This window comes from Mus musculus, chromosome 18 (genome assembly GCF_000001635.26).
Source record: "Mus musculus strain C57BL/6J chromosome 18, GRCm38.p6 C57BL/6J".
Lineage (NCBI taxonomy): Eukaryota > Metazoa > Chordata > Mammalia > Rodentia > Muridae > Mus > Mus musculus.
The window spans coordinates 26,151,529-26,168,528 of record NC_000084.6 but is presented as its reverse complement, the minus strand read 5'-3'; the positions used below and the strand labels follow the sequence as shown (position 1 = coordinate 26,168,528).

At 40.2% G+C, this 17,000-nt stretch overlaps 1 long non-coding RNA gene across 23 annotated transcripts in view; it reads right to left on the bottom strand.

Annotated features, from left to right (window-relative positions):
* Gm33228 overlaps window positions 1-17,000 on the bottom strand; it is a 395,277-nt gene that overhangs the window by 48,027 nt on the left and 330,250 nt on the right. Inside the window, exon 11 of one of the 23 annotated variants that reach the window (XR_003952589.1) lies at window positions 7,032-7,080. The exons of the other annotated variants lie outside the window; for them this stretch is intronic. This is a non-coding gene — a long non-coding RNA (predicted gene, 33228). The remainder of the gene's footprint in view (window positions 1-7,031; window positions 7,081-17,000) is intronic. 23 annotated transcript variants of the gene reach the window in all.

Below are 17,000 nucleotides of genomic sequence, written 5' to 3'. Positions count from 1 at the left end.
GTTCCAACAACCCCAAGAGGCTAGCCTCGGCCACTTATTGGTCCAGTACACTTATTAAAGAGCTAGCGCTGGTGAACTTGGAGGAAGGAGAGTTCACCAATGTGACACTGAGAAGAGGAACAGATGAAGAGGTGAGTTTAGTCACCACGATGGAGAAAGGAATCAGATGAATGACATATGAGTGTAGATTTCTGGTTATTACACCATCTAATGATATTAAACTAATGCTGTGACAGTCTCCAAAAGTGGCTACACAAATCCTCCATTTGCTTATAAACCATGACATTTTCTACATCCAAGAGTGGATACTAGTTTTCTTCTTGAGCTTGTGAGAACCTTGAGAACTATTCTAATGAAAAGAATAGGGCATAAGTTTATCCTAGCATAGTAGAGCCCAGAGAAATTATAGCACTAGCCTTCTTATTCTTGGACACTTACCTTAGAGTATAAAGACAGATCTTAAACACTTTATAGAGCCAAGTCCTCCACTAAAGTCTGCTGTGTGAATAAGTCTTGCTCACATCAAATGGTGTGAAAGGTCTGCCTAGTTGAGTTCCACCTGAGTAGCTGAGCTACAGTATTAAGAAAAATAATAAACTGTGGGTTTCCAGGCACTAGATTTGATGATGCTTCACTGTATGAAAATGGATAACCAAATTTTTATCTTTTAAATGAAAATCTTATAAAGTAACATTGTCAGTCCCTACTAAGACGGGAAAACCCTAACACAGTTTGAGTTATATCAGTGTACCAATTGATGTTAATAATGATGACATTAAGCAGCAATGATGGCCTAAATGCTATTTAATAAAACGAGATACACTGCTAAAACTTGAGTGATATGTTTTAGACAAAATTCTATTGGAATTTGTTAAAATTGTGAATATCAGTAGATCAACTTTAAGGATCGGTATCAGAAACCTGGCCAATCGACTTGCTTGGGAAGCTTCATCCCTGAGGAAGCTAGACAAATGATTTGTTGTTACACAGGAAAATCACTCCTGCCTTGAGATCAAAACACTGGAAAAAATAAAAACAGTTGAAAGATTATGGCTTGCAGACAAAAGACAACAAAACTTAACCTAAAAAAATGGAAACAGCTGAAGTAGAAGGTTTGAACAAAGAAAAGACAAACTTTCTGAGAACCTTAAATGCATTCTAATTGGGCCACCTATCTAATGACCTAATGACCCATATGGCTTTAGAACAGGAAACCTTAAAAGGAAGTCTCTGCATACCAACCACTGCACATCCTTTCATTTTCTGTGGGATGTAGAGAAAATGTCTTAACCTTTCTTGCACTCTAGTTAAAGATCAAGCCCGAATCCCCACTGAGTAATAAAGAACAAGTGGAGTTTCAGTGATCCTGCATTCAAATAGTCTCTAATAGTCCCCTTGGCAACCAAGTGACTCTTTGACAACATTGAGCAAGTCTGTTTAGGTGAAACATCCCAAAAGGTAATAAAGTACCACAAATGAAACCTAGTGGACTAGTATCTAGAAGGCAAATATCTAAGATAAAGATAAAGACAGGGCTCATTTTTCAAAGACTGGGGGAAACCGACTTCATGTATCTCCTCTAGATGCATAGCCATCTTTGGCACTCCATAGTTTATAAAAGACTCTTCGTGACCTTGTCTCTAACTCATGCTTCATGTGCATGTCTTTATGCCACTCCCCCTTGTATAAGGACATTGATCATTCTAGATTAACTCCCACCCTAAGGATATGAGTTTCCATTCGATTACTTCTGTGAAGACTCTGTTTTTGAGATACTATGGTCATGACCTTAACACTCTGAAACATTTTTGGATGGGACATAAGTCAAGAAATAAGACCTGATTATCACACTTAGCTTCAGTTGTCAACATGAATGGGGTTCAGGAGAGGGAACCCCAATTGACACATTACCTCCATTACATTGGCCTAAGAACATGTCTGTAAAACAATGTCTTAATTGCTAATTAATGGAGAAAGTCACAGCCCACTTTAGATGCTCTCATCACTAGGCAGTAGACCCTGCCAGCACAAGGAAGGTAGCTGAGCAAGCCAGTAGTCAGTGCTCTCCCATTGCCCCTGTGAAGTTTCAGCCTCCACTCTTCTGTTTTGTCTTTCCTCAGTGATAAGCTATTATCTAAAATGTAAGGTGAAATAAGCCCCTTTCTCCCCAAGTTGATTTTTGACCAGCACTAGAAAGAAAACTACAATAGAACCTTAGTTAGCATATGACAACCTAGCCTAGAGAGTCAGAGCCTTAATACTTTGACAAAGGGTAGTTGAACAAGCATCTCAAACCTGCTCAGTATCTTTTTTTTCATCATGAGCTATAACTTCCAGAGAAAGATTCCCTTCACTGTCCAGGTGGGATCTGGACTCCTATTCACTCTATTTGCTGTTTCAAATCCTACTCTTACCTCACCAACATCTTCTTGGTGTCAGTGTACTCTAGATTCTGCAAACCATAATTGCCCTGTATCCATTTAGACCCTGATATGGAACCTGTAGTGATTTAAATTTATTTTTTTCTTACTAAAGCAGGGGAAAAAACATATATAAATGACAAATGTGTCTGCCCCTTGCTGAAAACTCTTAATGTTCATAAACTAGTCAGGAGCAGCCACTTAAGGATTCAGTGACTGTCTTAGTGAACATGCCTCCCTCCTAGTTAATTCTTTCACACTAACAACTGCTTTGGGCACCATAAATTATATACCTGCTTTGACTAAAAGGAGCCACATGATGAGTGGTAGGGCTTATCAAAATCGAGTCAACATTGAAGCGCTGTCAGCATGATAGACAGAAAGGCAAACTGTAATCCCAAGGACTCCCTGGTGAAACATAGATGGAGGCTTAGCTTAATCCATGAAGGAATGACAGGAAAAATAAGGTGAAAAACCTATTAGCCTCTCTCGTTTAATCCTCAACTTATTGGTTGGCTCTTTTCAAGTCTTCTGCTAAGAGAATCACCAGATAGCAACCAGGAGGTAATAATCCAGTGTTTCCTTGGAGGAGTTGTTAGATACATTTTGGTAAAAGAATTACCTGAGTTTCCTTAGACTGAAATTGTATCGTGTCCAACCTCTGCCTTTCTTTATTAGACTGTCAGAAAAAAAAAACAAAAACAAAAAAAAACAAAAAACACGCATTCCCATGTTTTGTGATGTGAGAGCCTAATTATATGGGGAGAAATAGTGATTTGTTGATGTTTTGTGTTAGTGATTGGGGGCTAGCTTTGTGCTGACCACTTGTTGGATGTGGAATGTGCAGGAAAGAGAGACAGTTGTCTATGACCTCTGGCATTTAAAATCTTGTTTGAGAAAAATGTAGATAAAACGTTGCTCTCCAAAGCTTGTTTTCCTGCTGCTGCTGCTGCTGCTGCTGCTGCTCCTCCTGCTGCTCCTGCTGCTCCTGCTGCTCCTGCTTGTTTCTTTGTTTACTGTGTTTAGTGTGACTGTGTGGGCAGGTGCTGTTGCTTGTTTGGGTTAGTTGGTTAGTTTTTACTATTGTGATGCAATTCCCTCCTCTCTTATAGCAAGACAGACATTATTACTATTGGGGTTTTATCTGGCTTTGGGGATGGTGAGCCCTGAATGTTGATCTCTCAGCCCCCTCCTCCTCCACATCAAAGGCACCCATTACAGATAACTTCCAGTTGGCAGAAAAATATGCAAGGAATTTGGGATTACAAATTAGTGGCTAAGACTGAGAACAACTGAGAACAACGAGCATGCAAATGAGGTTACTGAAGAGGGATTAAAAGAAAGCTCCAGAAAAATACATTCTTCCCTTGATGGCAGCACTGCTTGATCTCAAAGCACAGCAATGCACCCAGACTCCATTTCCTCTAACTAAAATTTCCCGGTAACCTGGCCTGAAGGAGTTAATGAAGCCAGTGAGGTGTTTCTTCCCTCTAGCACAAGACTTGGACTCTAAGGGTCTTCAAAATCCCCCCCCCCCAAACTAGGTCCACTTCCATGATTTGGGCTAAGTCCATGTAGGGGGAGAAGCCCATGTTGACTACTTTGGCTGCCATTTCTCTACTACTCTTTTCTCCCACATGCCATGACCCCCCCCCCAATCAACTGCAATTAAATTTAACATAACGGAGATTGGTAATAATTATGGTCACCCTGTGAAAGGCAACAAGTTTCTCTATTCCCATAGTGCTTTCTGTTTCATCTAAATCATTGTCACACAAGAGTGATCTCTGTGAGCCCCAGCAGCTGAAAAGAGCTAGGGGTTGCCAAAAGTAAGATTTGTATACCCACTGACTTCCTGGGGCTCTTTATTGGTTTTGGTAGTCATCGGGACTAAACCAGAGTGAAGGCAACAACTTTTTTTCTCAAAGAAGAAAAATATGTCATTGCCCATTTTGAGTCCCCTGTCACCATTTTAGCACAGTTCATGACTGCTTGGATCCTCCAGGATTCTTCTCTCCCCAAGATAATGGAACTCTTCTTCATAAATGGCCTTGCTATCTTTCTACTCCTACTTGTATCCTCAGAGCTTTCCCAAGATTGCATTTTGGCTCTTGGCTGGGTTTCCAACTCCTCCCAATTTAGCAACATCTGAAAATTTAATTAGCAGGCGGTTGTCTCAGTCTTCCACATAATTAATGAAGATATTAAAATAAAACTGGATTAAGAATTTATTACACTATAATTTGCAAATCATTGCCACGGTTCCTGGATAAGCTCTAACTAGGCAGGAGGGAGCAACTTCAGCGGGGGCAAGGATGACTGAGGTATACTAGTCTGAGCCGAAGGTTGTATGAGAGAGGAATATAGCTCAAGCCATGAGTTAAGAGCCATGATGCTAGCTGAGAATCTGTTGTTAATTAGTAGAAAGTTGCTCAGTGTGCGTTAAAGAATGCCAAGGAAGTCATAAGTCACCAAGAAACGAAATGTTGTGGCAGGGGTTATGTGGACATGTCTAGCAAGTGCAGTGGTCCATTACAAAAGGGACAATAGAAGACTGAGAAGACAGTAGGTCTTTACCTAATGTAGCAGCAAAAGAAGCTTTTCTTGGTAGTTGTATTGATGGTATTAACTCAAATCACCTGATCCCAGCTCATTCTAGATATCTCTTTTTGTCTAAACAAACAAGGCCATCTAGGTAATAATAGTTAATAGATAGATAGATAGATAGATAGATAGATAGATAGATAGATAGATAGATAAGTAGGTTGATAGATAGATAGATATATAGATAGATAGATAGATAGATAGATAGATAGATAGATAGATAGATAGATAGTCTGAGTGATCCCCAAATTTCTCACTGCCTCTGTTCTCACATTCTCCCAACTTTGATATTATTCTCATTCCCACTATAGGAGAAGGCACCCTTGTTCGCAATGAATTCTTTTTCTTGGAAAATTTTTACTTAGATGCCAATAATTTTCCATCTTTCAGGCTCCTCCAACAGCTTTACTTTCATGGGATTACTAGGGAATGCACTTCCTGTAATAACTAAACCAGATCTCTTAACAGTCCCACCAGGATTACCCCTGGTTCCTAAGACAACCTGGTGCTGAAAGGTTCTACTTTGCATCTTGAAGCTGCCTTTTCTCCCCATGTACAGGTCAGAACCTCAGCAGGGAGCCAACCTTGAGACTTAATTAAAAAAAAAAAACAGATAGTGGACAAACAAAGAATGAGGTAGACAAAATCTGTAGCATTGTTAAAACAACATTATTGGCTTTACAGAAAATATCAAAGACATCGCTACATTTGTAGACCCTTTCCAAAAAATAAATGTTGAATAATATAGTTTATAAACTAATTGTATTCCAAGGACATTTAGATACACCCAGCATACAATCTTCCTAATTATGCATGCTGTTAATCTTTTACAAGCCCCCTTTTCCAACTTCTGGAAAAAAGTATGGTACTGATTTGAATATTAAAACCCTAAGATTTCTTGCCTTCAGTGTGCTGAAATGTGAAATTTGTTTTATTTTTATTTTTTAAAAGGAAAGACAAACAAGACAGGAAGGAAGGAAGGAAGGAAGGAAGGAAGGAAGGAAGGAAGGAAGGAAGGAAGGAAGGAAGCAAGGAAGGAAGGAAGGAAGGAAGGAAGGCAGGCAGGAAGGCAGGAAGGCAACAGGAATAAAAGACAAAGTAGTGATTTACACAAGGATATATGCTGAAACAGGAATAATTTATAAACCAAAATACCCTTAATATGACAGCAATCAATTTAGCCTGATATAAAATAGCATCTGTGTTTTCTTTCATTTATATTTTTATGATACATAATGTCTTTATAATTTCACCACTCCACATCAAAGCCACCAACCGCTGAGTGCTTAAATAAGTAGCATGTGAAGAAAGTGAATGAATTGCTAAATGTTCCACTGAGTCCATAGAGAATGCCCTTTTATTTTGGATTCAGGAATCTTAAATTGAGACAACAAATGAATGGTTTTCACTCCAATGAAGGCAGAGTGTGGCAACTTTATTGTGTTGGGCACTTGAGTTGGAATAAGGGGGAAATACATGAGAAGCGAAGTTTTAAAAAATAATAAGTGTTACTGGTGTCTGAGTTCTGGCACGGAAATGTCAGGTCCTCTGTGAGACAGAGTGATGAAGACAGTAGGGGGCATAACACATGCATAAAAGCTCCAGGGAGATGGAGTGAGGGCCTGTCACTGGTGTGATTTCACCAGCACAAAGAAGCTATTTGGAGAATCTTAACAAGTTCCAACGTGTTTGGCCCAACACATTAGGAGCTGACATCAAAAATTGAAAGGAAAAGAATGTGTCTCAAACTGGTTAAAGGAAATCCCAATGATCAGCAGCTCTTAGTTCACTTAACCACGGATGCCCTGGGATCCTAAGGCAGGAGAAAGAAGGCAAGCTAAGAGAGACTCCAGCACCACCCAGTGTGCCTCAGAACAGGACGGTATTTTAGCAAGACAATAGAGCTGCCACAGAAAACACCACCCTCACAGACCCCATTTTCCTGTAATGCAAAAGCATTTTGGAGCTAATTTTCCAAACTACAAGTCTCAGATGTTTTTCTCTTACCATCTGCAGAAGCCCACATATACTTCTTAGCATGGCATTGCATTTCATCCTTGAGAGCAAAGAAGAAAGGGACTCAGTGAGGTCCTGGGGTAGCTTCTAGGTCATGACTGGCATTTTCTAGTTGAGATTTTTTTGCTTACTAGACTAAGGGACTAAACCAAGGGACACAGAAATTACACAAACAATGTGTGGCAAGGGCCCTTTATTTTAAGTGCTGAGGTCATAGTACCCAGTGGACTGACAACAGTTAAGTCAGGTGTTTTTGTTTTAAACTGTAATGGAATGAACATGTGGGGGTATACAAGAACAGATGTGCTCTGTACTGCACATGCAAATAGAAAAAATGGCAATTGGGAAACTCTGAGTTTCACCTTATACACTATACTTCCATACATAGTGAAATACTTTATATACAGAGGCAATGTGTTGTTAAATTGTGAATTAGTATATGTAGTTATCATTTGAATTACATTAAATTATTAATTTGTACAAGAAGGCCACATGAATGCATGAAAGTCAGAGGATAACTTTAAAGAGTTGAGTCTCTTCACACAACATGCCTATCACAGCAATCAGACTCGGGTTTGCAAGCCTGATGGCAAATGTCTATTCAGTGAGGCCCATTAGAGGCTGAGGATACATAATTCAAATCATAAACTTTGAAGGTTGAAAATTGTTCTTTTTGAAAGATTTAGCTTTGTTTTACTTTTATTTGTGTGTGTATATATATATATATATATATATATATATATATATATATATATATATATGCCTTGGCTGTGAGTCCATAAACCCATTTATGTATGGGTGCCTGAAAAGGCCAGAAAAGGTTGTGGGAAACTGCTAACCAGAAGTTACAGTTGGTTGTAAGCCATGGCTGCTGGCAATGGAATCTAATCCTCTCTAAGACTATCAAGTCCTCTTAACCATGGAGCCATATCACCAGCCCTGAAGTTTTTAAGACAAAGTAAATAATGATAGGCTAATTTCTTTCTGACATCAGAATTTTAGTTGCACTTAAAAAGTTGATTAGATTATATAACTTATAAATTCACATTTAGTCTCAAATAACAAGGCTATGAACATAATTTACAAAGTTGTAGCTGCCCAGTAGCAAAATCATCACCAACAGCATTGTCAACAACCATGACTGATGCTTAAGAGGTACTCTGCTAACAGATTTTTAATCCACAAATAACTTAATGGAAGAAGAATTGCTAATCTCTTTCATAAATGAAAATTACTTTGCCAATATTATATAGTGTGTGCATTGCAGTACTAAAATTCAAATTCCTATCTAACTGTGCTCTTAATATAAAAATGTATTACAGAGTGTTTTACTTTTAACTAGGATGATGGAAAAGAAAAGCTAGCTACAAGAGGAGGAATGTTTTCAGTGTTTGTAATATTCCAGGAAAGAAGAGAACAAATGGGAAAGAAATAATCATACAGTGGTGTGTGTGTGTGTGTGTGTGTGTGTGTGTGTAAGAGCCAGGCAGAATACAGCACACAGCAAGATTTCAAGAAGAGGAGAACATTACTAGGTAGATGCAAACCATCAAGCTTAGTTGGATAGGATTCTGTGTTAAACTGGATTTCAAAAGAAATGAGGCAGAAAAAAGGTTGGGGGAAGGTTTTTTATTGGTTATTTTACTTATTTACATTTCAAATGTCATCTCTCTTCCCAGTTTCCTCTCCACAAGACCCCTGACTTATCATCCCTTCCCCTGCTTCTATGAAGGTACTCCCCACCCCCACCCACCCACTCCCACCTCACAACCCTAGCATTCCCCTACTCTGGTGCATCAAGCCTCCACAGGACCATGGGCTCCCATCCCACTGGTGTCAGATAAGGCAGTTCTCTGCTACATATGCAACTGGAGTCAGGGGTTCTTCCATGTGTACTCTTTGGTTGGTGGTTTAGGCTCTGGGAGCTCTGGAGGGTTCTGGTTTGTTGATATTATTGTTTTTTTTCTATGGGGTTGCAAACCCCTTCAGTTCCTTCATTCCTTCCCCTAACTCCTCTAATGGGGTCTCTGTTCTCAGTCCAATGGCTGGATGTGAACATCTGCCTTTGTATTGGTCAGGCTCTGGCATAGCCTCTCAGGGCACAGACATACCAGGCTCCTGTCAGCAAGCACTTCTTAGCATCAGCAATAGTGTTTGGGTTTGGTATCTGTGGATGGGATGGATTCCAAGATGGGACAGTCTCTTGGACGGACTTTTCCTTAAGTCTCTGCTCTACTTTTTGTTCCTGTATTTCCTTTAAACAGAAGCCATTCTGACTTAATATTTTTGAGATGGGTGGGTGGCCCCATCTCTCAATACTAGGGCCATACCTAACCTCTAGATATAGTCTCTACAGGTTCTCTCTCCCCTTTGTTGGGTATTTGAGCTAATGGCATCTCCATTGGGTGCTGGGAGCCTCTTGCTTTCCTAGCATCTGGGACTTTCTAGTGGCTACCCCGTTTCCCACCCCTGACTGCTACACACCTCCATTAAGTTTCCATACCTATACTTTTCCTCACTCTCCTCCCACACCTGATCTTGCCCTCCTTTTTCTCTTCCTCTCCTCTCTTCCTCCCAGGTCCTTCCCTCCCTAAACCTCCCATGATTATTTTATTCCCCCTTCTAAGAAGGACTTAAACATCCACACTCGTCTTCCTTCTTCTTGAGCTGCATATGGTCTGTGAGTTGTATTGTGGGTATTCTGAGCTTTTTGCCTAATATCCACTTATCAGTAAGCATGTGTGTTCTTTTGTGATTGGGTGATTTCCCTCAGGATGATATTTTCTAGTTCCATACATTTGCCTAAAAATTTCGTGAAGTCATTGCTTTTAATAGCTGAGTAGTACTCCATTGTGTAAATAAACCACATTTTCTATCTCCATTCCTCTGTTGAGGGACATCTGGGTTGTTTCCAGCTTCTGGCTATTATAAATAAGGCTGCTATGAACATAGTAGAGTATGTGTGTCCTTGTTATATGTTGGAGCATCTTTTGGGTATGTGCCCAGGAATGGTATAGCTGAACCCTTAGGTAGTACTATGTCCAATTTTCTGAGGAACTGCCAAACTGATTTCCAGAGTATTTGTACCAGCTTGCAATCCCACCAGCAATGGAAGAGTGTTCTTCTTTCTCCACGTCTTCACCAGCATCTGCTGTCATCCGAAATTTTTATCTTAGCCATTCTGACTGGTTTGAGGTGGAATCTCAGGGTCATTTTGATTTGCATATCCTTGATGACTAAGAATCTTAAACATTAGGTACTTCTCTGCCATTCCAGATTCCTCAGTTGAGAATTCTTTGTTTAGCTCTGTACCCCATTTTAATAGGGTTATATGGTTCTCTGGAGTCTAACTTCTTGAATTCTTTGTATATATTGGATATTATTTCTCTATCAGATGTAGGATTAATAAAGATCTTTTACCAGTCTGTAGGTTGACAATTTTTCCTCTTGACAATGTCCTTTGCCTTACAGAAGCTTTTCAATTTTCTGAGATACTATTTGTCTGTAGTTGATCTTGGATTAGAGTTTGAGCCATTGGTGTTCTGTTTAGGAAAATTTCCCCTGTGCAGATGTGTTCTAGTCTCTTCCCCACTTTCTCCTCTATTTGTTTCAGTGTATCTGTTTGTATGTGGAGGTCATTTGCTACATCCACTCCAGTAGTGACAAGTGCTACAGGCCCCGAAAACCTGGGCACTGTCCTGAAGCAGAAAGTTCACGGAAACTTAGTCTCCTGGAATCGTGGCATCCTGTGTAAAGAATGTTCCATTGTCCTTGCTTTTAGTTGTAAACAGATCTGTGTGCTTTCCCTTAATATTGCTGTATTACAAGTGCTCCTAAGGATTGATTTTTTGACATATAGCTAAATTCTAGGCAGTCCTTGATCCGACCTTGGGCATGGATAGCTAAGTCACTGCCCTACATAGGAATTTATTATTATCTAGGAAGAAGGAAGTTTGTGATCTAAGAAGGAACCAGAGTAGATACTTAGAATTATAGGAGAGTCTTGCCCAACACCCGCAAGAGAGTCTTGCCCAACACCTGCAAGGGCCCACACGGGACTCCCCACGGGACCCTAAGACCTCTGGTGAGTGGAACACAGCGCCTGCCCCAATCCAATCGCGCGGAACTTGAGACTGCGGTACATAGGGAAGCAGGCTACCCGGGCCTGATCTGGGGCACAAGTCCCTTCCGCTCGACTCGAGACTCGAGCCCCGGGCTACCTTGACAGCAGAGTCTTGCCCAACACCCGCAAGGGCCCACACGGGACTCCCCACGGGACCCTAAGACCTCTGGTGAGTGGAACACAGCGCCTGCCCCAATCCAATCGCGCAGAACTTGAGACTGCGCTACATAGGGAAGCAGGCTACCCGGGCTTGATCTGGGGCACAAACCCCTTCCACTCCACTCGAGCCCTGGGCTACCTTGCCAGCTGAGTCGCCTGACACCCGCAAGGGCCCACACAGGATTCCACATGTGATCCTAAGACCTCTAGTGAGTGGAACACAACTTCTGCCAGGAGTCTGGTTCGAACACCAGATATCTGGGTACCTGCCTTGCAAGAAGAGAGCTTGCCTGCAGAGAATACTCTGCCCACTGAAACTAAGGAGAGTGCTACCCTCCAGGTCTGCTCATAGAGGCTAACAGAGTCACCTGAAGAACAAGCTCTTAACAGTGACAACTAAAACAGCTAGCTTCAGAGATTACCAGATGGCGAAAGGCAAACGTAAGAATCCTACTAACAGAAATCAAGACCACTCACCATCATCAGAACCCAGCACTCCCACCCCACCTAGTCCTGGGCACCCCAACACAACCGAAAATCTAGACCCAGATTTAAAAACATTTCTCATGATGATGATAGAGGACATCAAGAAGGACTTTCATAAGTCACTTAAAGAATTACAGGAGAGCACTGCTAAAGAGTTACAGGCCCTTAAAGAAAAGCAGGAAAACACAGCCAAACAGGTAGAAATCATTAAAGAAAAACAGGAAAACACATCCAAACAGGTGATGGAAATGAACAAAACCATACTAGAACTAAAAGGGGAAGTAGACACAATAAAGAAAACCCAAAGCGAGGCAACGCTGGAGATAGAAACCCTAGGAAAGAGATCTGGAACCATAGATGCGAGCATCAGCAACAGAATACAAGAAATGGAAGAGAGAATCTCAGGTGCAGAAGATTCCATAGAGAACATCGACACAACAGTCAAAGAAAATACAAAATGCAAAAGGATCCTAACTCAAAACATCCAGGTAATCCAGGACACAATGAGAAGACCAAACCTACGGATAATAGGAATTGATGAGAATGAAGATTTTCAACTTAAAGGGCCAGCTAATATCTTCAACAAAATAATAGAAGAAAACTTCCCAAACATAAAAAAAGAGATGCCCATGATCATACAAGAAGCCTACAGAACTCCAAATAGACTGGACCAGAAAAGAAATTCCTCCCGACACATAATAATCAGAACAACAAATGCACTAAATAAAGATAGAATATTAAAAGCAGTAAGGGAGAAAGGTCAAGTAACATATAAAGGAAGGCCTATCAGAATTACACCAGACTTTTCACCAGAGACTATGAAAGCCAGAAGAGCCTGGACAGATGTTATACAGACACTAAGAGAACACAAATGCCAGCCCAGGCTACTATACCCGGTCAAACTCTCAATTACCATAGATGGAGAAACCAAAGTATTCCACGACAAAAACAAATTCACACAATATCTTTCCACGAATCCAGCCCTTCAAAGGATAATAACAGAAAAGAAGCAATACAAGGACGGAAATCACGCCCTAGAACAACCAAGAAAGTAATCATTCAACAAACCAAAAAGAAGACATCCACAAGAACAGAATGCCAACTCTAACAACAAAAATAAAAGGGAGCAACAATTACTTTTCCTTAATATCTCTTAATATCAATGGACTCAATTCCCCAATAAAAAGACATAGACTAACAGACTGGCTACACAAACAGGACCCAACATTCTGCTGCTTACAGGAAACCCATCTCAGGGAAAAAGACAGACACTACCTCAGAGTGAAAGGCTGGAAAACAATTTTCCAAGCAAATGGACTGAAGAAACAAGCTGGAGTAGCCATTTTAATATCGGATAAAATCGACTTCCAACCCAAAGTTATCAAAAAAGACAAGGAGGGACACTTCATACTCATCAAAGGTAAAATCCTCCAAGAGGAACTCTCAATTCTGAATATCTACGCACCAAATGCAAGGGCAGCCACATTCATTAGAGACACTTTAGTAAAGCTCAAAGCATACATTGCACCTCACACAATAATAGTGGGAGACTTCAACACACCACTTTCTTCAAAGGACAGATCGTGGAAACAGAAACTAAACAGGGACACAGTGAAACTAACAGAAGTTATGAAACAAATGGACCTGACAGATATCTACAGAACATTTTATCCTAAAACAAAAGGATATACCTTCTTCTCAGCACCTCACGGGACCTTCTCCAAAATTGACCATATAATTGGTCACAAAACAGGCCTCAATAGATACAAAAATATTGAAATTGTCCCATGTATCCTATCAGACCACCATGGCCTAAGACTGATCTTCAATAACAACATAAATAATGGAAAGCCAACATTCACGTGGAAACTGAACAACACTCTTCTCAATGATACCTTGGTCAAGGAAGGAATAAAGAAAGAAATTAAAGACTTTTTAGAGTTTAATGAAAATGAAGCCACAACGTACCCAAACCTATGGGACACAATGAAAGCATTTCTAAGAGGGAAACTCATAGCTCTGAGTGCCTCCAAGAAGAAACGGGAGACAGCACATACTAGCAGCTTGACAACACATCTAAAAGCCCTAGAAAAAAAGGAAGCAAATTCACCCAAGAGGAGTAGACGGCAGGAAATAATCAAACTCAGGGGTGAAATCAACCAAGTGGAAACAAGAAGAACTATTCAAAGAATTAACCAAACGAGGAGTTGGTTCTTTGAGAAAATCAACAAGATAGATAAACCCTTAGCTAGACTCACTAGAGGGCACAGGGACAAAATCCTAATTAACAAAATCAGAAATGAAAAGGGAGACATAACAACAGATCCTGAAGAAATCCAAAACACCATCAGATCCTTCTACAAAAGGCTATACTCAACAAAACTGGAAAACCTGGACGAAATGGACAAATTTCTGGACAGATACCAGGTACCAAAGTTGAATCAGGATCAAGTTGACCATCTAAACAGTCCCATATCACCTAAAGAAATAGAAGCAGTTATTAATAGTCTCCCAACCAAAAAAAGCCCAGGACCAGATGGGTTTAGTGCAGAGTTCTATCAGATCTTCAAAGAAGATCTAATTCCAATTCTGCATAAACTATTTCACAAAATAGAAGTAGAAGGTACTCTACCCAACTCATTTTATGAAGCCACTATTACTCTGATACCTAAACCACAGAAAGATCCAACAAAGATAGAGAACTGCAGACCAATTTCTCTTATGAATATCGATGCAAAAATCCTCAATAAAATTCTCGCTAACTGAATCCAAGAACACATTAAAGCAATCATCCATCCTGACCAAGTAGGTTTTATTCCAGGGATGCAGGGATGGTTTAATATACGAAAATCCATCAATGTAATCCATTATATAAACAAACTCAAAGACAAAAACCACATGATCATCTCGTTAGATGCAGAAAAAGCATTTGACAAGATCCAACACCCATTCATGATAAAAGTTTTGGAAAGATCAGGAATTCAAGGCCCATACCTAAACATGATAAAAGCAATCTACAGCAAACCAGTAGCCAACATCAAAGTAAATGGAGAGAAGCTGGAAGCAATCCCACTAAAATCAGGGACTAGACAAGGCTGCCCACTTTCTCCCTACCTTTTCAACATAGTACTTGAAGTATTAGCCAGAGCAATTCGACAACAAAAGGAGATCAAGGGGATACAAATTGGAAAAGAGGAAGTCAAAATATCACTTTTTGCAGATGATATGATAGTATATATACGTGACCCTAAAAATTCTACCAGAGAACTCCTAAACCTGATAAACAATTTGGTGAAGTAGCTGGATATAAAATAAACTCAAACAAGTCAATGGCCTTTCTCTATACAAAGAATAAACAGGCTGAGAAAGAAATTAGGGAAACAACACCCTTCTCAATAGTCACAAATAATATAAAATATCTTGGCGTGACTCTAACTAAGGAAGTGAAAGATCTGTATGATAAAAACTTCAAATCTCTGAAGAAAGAAATTAAGGAAGATCTCAGAAGATGGAAAGATCTCCCATGCTCATGGATTGGCAGGATCAACATTGTAAAAATGGCTATCTTGCCAAAAGCAATCTACAGATTCAATGCAATCCCCATCAAAATTCCAACTCAATTCTTCAACGAATTGGAAGGAGCAATTTGCAAATTTGTCTGGAATAACAAAAACCTAGGATAGCAAAAAGTCTTCTCAAGGATAAAAGAACTTCTGGCGGAATCACCATGCCAGACCTAAAGCTTTACTACAGAGCAATTGTGATAAAAACTGCATGGTACTGGTATAGAGACAGACAAGTAGACCAATGGAATAGAATTGAAGACCCAGAAATGAACCCACACACCTATGGTCACTTGATCTTTGACAAGGGAGCTAAAACCATCCAGTGGAAGAAAGACAGCATTTTCAACAATTGGTGCTGGCACAACTGGTTGTTATCGTGTAGAAGAATGGAATCGATCCATACTTATCTCCTTGTACTAAGGTCAAATCTAAGTGGATCAAGGAACTTCACATAAAACCAGAGACACTGAAACTTATAGAGGAGAAAGTGGGGAAAAGCCTTGAAGATATGGGCACAGGGGAAAAATTCCTGAACAGAACAGCAATGGCTTGTGCTGTAAGATCGAGAATTGACAAATGGGACCTAATGAAACTCCAAAGTTTCTGCAAGGCAAAAGACACCGTCAATAAGACAAAAAGACCACCAACAGATTGGGAAAGGATCTTTACCTATCCTAAATCAGATAGGGGACTAATATCCAACATATATAAAGAACTCAAGAAGGTGGACTTCAGAAAATCAAATAACCCCATTAAAAAATGGGGCTCAGAACTGAACAAAGAATTCTCACCTGAGGAATACCGAATGGCAGAGAAGCACTTGAAAAAATGTTCAACATCCTTAATCATCAGGGAAATGCAAATCAAAACAACCCTGAGATTCCACCTCACACCAGTCAGAATGTCTAAGATCAAAAATTCAGGTGACAGCAGATGCTGGCGAGGATGTGGAGAAAGAGGAACACTCCTCCATTGTTGGTGGGAGTGCAGGCTTGTACAACCACTCTGGAAATCAGTCTGGCGGTTCCTCAGAAAACTGGACATAGTACTACCGGAGGATCCAGCAATACCTCTCCTGGGCATATATCCAGAAGATGCCCCAACAGGTAAGAAGGACACATGCTCCACTATGTTCATAGCAGCCTTATTTATAATAGCCAGAAGCTGGAAAGAACCTAGATGCCCCTCAACAGAGGAATGGATACAGAAAATGTGGTACATCTACACAATGGAGTACTACTCAGCTATTAAAAAGAATGAATTTATGAAATTCCTAGCCAAATGGATGGACCTGGAGGGCATCATCCTGAGTGAGGTAACACATTCACAAAGAAACTCACACATTATGTATTCACTGATAAGTGGATATTAGCCCCAAACCTAGGATACCCAAGATATAAGATATAATTTGCTAAACACATGAAACTCAAGAAGAATGAAGACTGAAGTGTGGACACTATGCCCCTCTTTAGATTTGGGAACAAAACACTCATGGAAGGAGTTACAGAGACAAAGTTTGGAGCTGAGATGAAAGGATGGACCATGTAGAGACTGCCATATCCAGGGATCCACCCCATAATCAGCATCCAAACGCTGACACCATTGCATACACTAGCAAGATTTTAT